This window comes from Echeneis naucrates, chromosome 5 (assembly GCF_900963305.1).
Source record: "Echeneis naucrates chromosome 5, fEcheNa1.1, whole genome shotgun sequence".
NCBI lineage: Eukaryota > Metazoa > Chordata > Actinopteri > Carangiformes > Echeneidae > Echeneis > Echeneis naucrates.
In genome coordinates, this window is record NC_042515.1 from 26,628,745 (window position 1) to 26,635,144 (window position 6,400).

Here is a 6,400-nt window from a genome sequence, read left to right on the forward strand (position 1 = left end):
GGTTATGACAAAAATTGCCTTACTCTTGCTTTCAAACCTAAACAAAGAGTGTGGAGAACTTTCCTCAATCACATGCTAAGAAAAAGTTTACCGCTCAGCTGGCAAAGAAAATTGAAAGGTCCCTACCGAGTTGTCCAACAACTGGAACCCTTTAACTTCAGTATAGTTTTGGAGGATACAGGTCAAGATGTACGAACTGTACATGTCTGTAATCTGTATCCTTTCTACTCTAGTGCAGTGGACTTGTAGCATCTGCAAAAGGAAAAAGATATTCCAGGAAAGTTCAGAGGAGGAGGACTTTTAGGGTTTCTAAAACAAAAAGGAAATCTAAGCGACCACTAGGGGTGGCCCTGCTGTGAGGAAGAGTTTAGAAGGAAACAAGAAATTGCCTCACTGGTAAGGTGATGAGGGTTAGGGTTAGAGAGAAATTATGAATGTAGCACATCTGAGAACTGAGTGGAGGAGGAAAACTCAAACAAAGGGACTCGAAAGAAAATAACATAAGAGAAGTGATAGTGTAAAGGAAAGGAGGAAAAAGGGGGGTAGGGCATAAGTGGAATTAAAGTGAACTCTAACTTGAGAATCTGAAAGGGAAGTGTGTGAAACCAAGACCACTAAAGGAAGAAATGAAACCCTAGACTTTGCCACGACTGACTTTCTTACTGAGCCCCCAAGGGGACATGAAAACATGAAAAAAGAGGCCTGTTATCTCAGGATCCCGAGATAAATTTTTGTTATCTTGGGATCCTGAGTTAACTTTTGGAGGTGAATGTACTTCCCTAACCCTTATATATGTATGCGTATAGTTAGCGCCAATCACACAGAGAGTCAGAAATTCTTTTGAGAACTGTCAGTTGGCAGACAGCAGTGATATGAAGTAACTGTAACAATGAAGTTAGTATATTTTACAAGTGGAAGTTTCAGAATGAAACAAAGCATCTCCGTAACCATAGTAACCGCTTGTCACTCCTGCACACAGTGTGAGAGGAGAGAGGCGGATGCTGCTAGAAGACCTTCTGAATTTGTTACTTTTATCAAACAATTATATTTTTGTGGCCAGCTTTACCATTAGCAGTTTGCAGCTGCAAAATAAATAAGCATGCTGTTCATTTACTATTAAACTGGAAACTGCACATCATTCAACAAACAAAACAAAATTTCTTTATAGAAATGGGTATAATAGACTTTATGAATCAAGCTAGCTTTCAATTTGACATCTATGTATACAATATCTGTAGGCTACTGTTCGCACCTCCCGTGCAATGGATGATAGCCCGCTATCGAGGGCTGCAGACTTATTATTATTATTATTAATAATATTTTTTTTGGTTCTGCCAGCAATTGATTTTTGATAAATGATGTTTGATCTGATGCTGAGTTTGGGTTTAGGTTTAATTTATAATAAGTACATGCACTTTGATAGATTTCGTTTCCTTATTTTCCTCTGGTAGGGATAGAGTGTAGTTCTCTTGTTTAAGGTTAAAAATTAACAAATCTTCAACAGGTTGAAGTGGGTTGATTTGAAACCTTGCCTGTTGTAGGTTTTTTATTCAGAAGGATACTTCTGTTCTACACATGACTACAAAGGTGGAAAAGTGAATTGATTCTAAATTGCATTCTAAATATTTATACTATCACGATAAGTTAGTCTAAGGATAATGAGTCAAATTACACATTATGAAGGCCCTGGAGAGACTCAACTCAACAGCTCCGGCTCCTGGTCAAACCACATTTGGATCCTCTACAGTTCACCTACCTGCCCCCCTAACCCTAACCCAACTCAGAGTTGAGAATGCCATCATCTTCCTGCTCAACCATGTCTACACCCACCTGGACCAGACGGCGAGCACTGTGAGAGTCATGTTTTTTGACTTCTCAAGTGCATTCAACAACCATCCGTCTGGCTCTCCTGGGTGACAAACTGACAGCCATGCAGGTAGATTCTTAAAGTTACATCAAGGCACTTTACATATAGAGCAGGTCTAGACCAAACTCTTTATAAATTTATTTAAAGAGACCCAACAGATCCCCTGATGAGCAAGCACTTGGTGACAGTGGCAAGGAAAAACTTCCTTTAAGAGGCAGAAACCTCGAGCAGAACCAGGCTCAGGGGGGGCGGTCATCTGCCTCGACTGGTTGGGTTGAGAGTGGGGGAGAGAGAGAGAGATATTGGGGGGGTGTAGGCAGGAACATGTTGCTGCATGAAGTTCATGGAGTTGAGCTGTAATACAGAATTCATGAAATATGGGACCAGCAGGTGTTGCAGGAACATGGGATGGCGATGAGTCACCACCTGCAGGATGAGGACAGGGAGAGAGAGGAGAGGAACTGGGAGAGACAGAGACTTTGGCAGAACATGGTTAGTAAATGCAGTATCAATGCTTAGAACTGGGTGAAACTGTGGTTCTAATCAATGCATGCAAGTGGGGAGGAAAGGAGAGCGAGCGAGAGGGAAGGAAAGAGAAAGAGGGAGAGGGGGAGAGAGGGTGACAGGGAGAGACAGACAGCAAGAGAGAGAGAGAGAAGCTCAGTCCTTCCCCCAGCAGCCTAGGCCTATAGCAGCATAGCTAAAGAGTAGAGGACTTTAATTTTTTTACTATAAGCTCTGTCATACAGGAAAGTTTTAAGCCTGGTCTTTTTTAAAAAAAAGAGTCCGCCCCCCCGGACCGATGCTGGAAGTTGGTTCCATAGAAGAGGAGCCTGATAACTGTACGATCTGCCTCCAGATTTACTCTTGGAAACTCCAGGAACCACAAGTAAACCTCCATCTAGAGAGCGGAGTGGCCTGCTAGGACAGTAAGGAACTATGAGCTCTCTGAGATATGATGGAGCTTGGCCATTAAGAGCTTTATATGTTAAAAGAAGGATTTTGAATTCTACTCTATATTTTACTGGCAGCCAATGATGAGCAGCTAACACAGGAAAGATATGATCCCTTTTCCTAGTTCCTGTTAATATTTGTGCAGCAGTGTTCTGAATCAACTGAAGGCCTTTTAGAGATTTGTTTGGACATCCAGATAGTAATGAGTTACAGTAGTCCAGTCTAGAAGTTATAAATGCATGGATTAGTTTTTCTGCATCATCCAAAGAAAGGATGTTTCTGATTTTCCTAATGTTTCTCAGGTGGAAGAAAGCTGCCCGACTAACTTGTGTTATGTGAGGGACAAAGGACATGTCCTGGTCAAAAATTACTCCAAGGTTTCTTACAGTGGAGCTGGTAATGCCGTCCAGACTGATGAGATGATGAAATAGTATTTTTCTGAGGTGCTTAGGACCGAGTACAATAACTTCTGTTTTGTCAGAGTTGAGAAGTAAAAAATTCCAGTCATCCAGACTTTTATGTCTTCAAGACATGCCTGCAGTCTGACTATCTGAATGACTTCATTTGGCTTCATTGATAGGTACAGCTGAGTGTCGTCTGAGTAGCAGTGGAAGTTGATGCTGTGTTTCCTGATAATGTTGCCTAGAGGAAGCAGATAAAGCGTAAAGAGGATTGGTCCAAGTACCGAACCCTGCGGGACTCCATGACTGACTACAGTACATGAGGAAGAGCTGTTGTTTACATGAACAAACTGATGTCTATCTGATAAGTAGGATTTGAACCAACTTAGTGCAGTTCCTTTAAATCCAATTTCATGTTCCAGTCTCTGTAGCAAAATATTATGATCTATGGTGTCGAATGCAGCACTAAGATCTAGAAGGAGAAGTATGGAGGCTGTTTCTGTGCTATGATGGGCTTTAAATCCTGACTGAAACTCTTCAAACAAACTGTTCCCATCCAGATGCTCGTGTAGTTGTTTTGCTGCAGCTTTCTCAATGATTTTAGAAATAAATGGAAGGTTTGATATGGGTCTATAGTTTGCTATGTTTGATGACCGCAGTCTTAAGTGTCTGAGGTACAAATCCCAGAAATAAAGTCAGATTAAGCAAATCTAGAATGAACGGCTCAATTAAATAAAAGATGTCTTTAAAGAGGCTAGTTGGTACTGGGTCTAATAGACAGGTTGACGGTCTGGATGATGAAACTATAGAAGCTAGCTCTGAGAGATTCAGAGGTGTGAAAGATTCCAGATGTAAAAGAGGCGTCGCAGCTGATTCTGGAGTTGCCGTATTCAGTAGGGGATTTTTATCTAACGTAGGCAAGAGCTGATAAATTCTGTCTCTGATCGTGAGAAATTTATCTGTAAAAAAGTTAATAAAATCATCACTGCTTAGAGCTAAGGGGATCACTGGTTCAACTGAGCTATGGCTCTCTGTCAGCCTGGCTACAGTGCTGAAGAGAAACCTGGGGTTGTTCTTATTTTCTTCTATGAGTGCTGAGTAATATGAACTTCTATCACTGCGGAGAGCTTTTTTATATGTTTTTAGGCTATCTTTCCAGGCTCTGTGAGACTCTTCTGACTTACTGGAACGCCAGTTTCTTTTTAATTTCCTTGATGTCTGCTTTAAGGCACGGATTTGGTAATTATACCAGGAGCCATCCTCCTCAGATTGAATACTTTCTTTTTGAGAGGGGCGGCATTGTCGAGAAATCCTCATTTGAATTTAGATATGGCATTGTTGGGAATGATGACCGAATGTTCTCTTTAAATTTAGCCACAGCAGCTTCAGATAAACATCTTCTATAGCTGAATTTATTCCTCAATGCTGTGGAGCCCATTAAAGTAAACTCAAATGTAATGCGGTAATGGTCAGACAGGAGAGAATTTTGGGGAAGAATTGTTAGCTTGTAAATTTCAATGCCATATGTTAGAACAAGATCAAGGATATGATTGTAGAAGTGAGTGGGTTCATTCACATGCTGGGAAAAGCCAATTGAGTCTAGAAGGGAAAGAAACCCAGAACTAAGGCTGTCGCTTTCTACATCTACATGTATATTGAAATCTCCCAGGATAATGATTTTATCTGTCCTGAGTACAAACTCTGATATAAACTCAGAAAACTCCGATAGGAATTCTGAGTACGGACCAGGTGGACGGTATACTGTAACTAACAGAGCTGGTTTTCCACCTTTCCAGTCTGAGTGGGAAAGACTAAGAGTGAGGCTTTCAAAAGACCTGCAGCCAGATTTTGGTCTGGGGTTGATTAATAGGCTTGACTGAAATATTGCAGCCACCCCCCCTCCTCGACCTGTGGTCCGAGGGATATGAAAATTAACATGAGTTGGGGGTGTAGTTTCATTAATGCTAACATACTCATCCTGCTGCAGCCACGTTTCAGTTATACAAAATAAATCAATATGATGATCAGCAATGAGATTGTTACCTAGTAGAGATTTTGATGATAATGATAGAATGTTCAACAGTCCACATTTGATCGCAGTGTTATTTGAGACTGAATTTGTGGCTGTTTTAATTACAGTTAGGCTTTTGTTTTTAGCTCCTCTTCTGCTTAATTTGGGTTTAGTAACTTTTCTAAATTTAGGTGGTTGGGGGACAGACACAGTTTCTATAGACCTAAACATAGACAGAGACTCTATTCTATTCTCGGCAGGTGACCGCTCTGACTGAGGCGCAGAGGAGCATGTTATACTGCGGCTCTGCCTCCTGGTCTCTACTCTGGATTGTCAGAGTTTTCGATTTCTAATAAAATCGGCCATATTCCTAGAAATGAGAGCGGCCCGTCCACGGTGGGATGGACACCATCTCTCCTAATTAGACCAGGTCTCCCCCAGAAAGACTTCCAGTTATCTATGTAGCCCACGTTGTTTTCGGGACACCACCTCAACAGCCAGCGGTTAAATGACGACATGCGGCTGTACATGTCATCACTGGTCTGATTGGGGAGGGGGCCGGAGAAAACTACAGTGTCCGACATCGTTTTAGCAAAAGTACACACCGATTCCACATTAATTTTTGTGACTTCCGACTGGCGAAGTCGGGTGTCGTTACTGCCGACGTGAATAACAATATTAGCATATTTACGTTTACCCTTAGCCAGCAGTTTCAGATAAGACTGGATGTCGCCTGCTCTGGCCCCCGGGATACACTTCACTATGGCCGCCGGTGTCGCTAACTTCACGTTCCTCAGAATAGAATCACCTTCACTAGAGTCGGCTTTTCAGCGGGTGTGTCGCTGAGAGGGGAGAACCTGCTGGAGGTGAACCGGGGGCTGCTGCCTACGACTATGCCTCTTGTCTCGGACAGTCACCCAGTCACCCTGACTAGATCCCGGCTGCTCGGGAGCCACTGGGGGGGAGGAAACTATCTTAGCTGCCGTATGAGCTCGTCTAGGTTGGCCCGCACCGGCTACAGGGGGAGGCTAGCTACACTAGCTAGCTAAAGTGCGGAGCCGTGATTCTAACTCATTAATTTTTGCCTCCATTTCTACCATCATCCTACATCTATGACAAGAGGTGCTATCATAAAAGGAGGCAGAAGAATAACTACACATGAGGCAC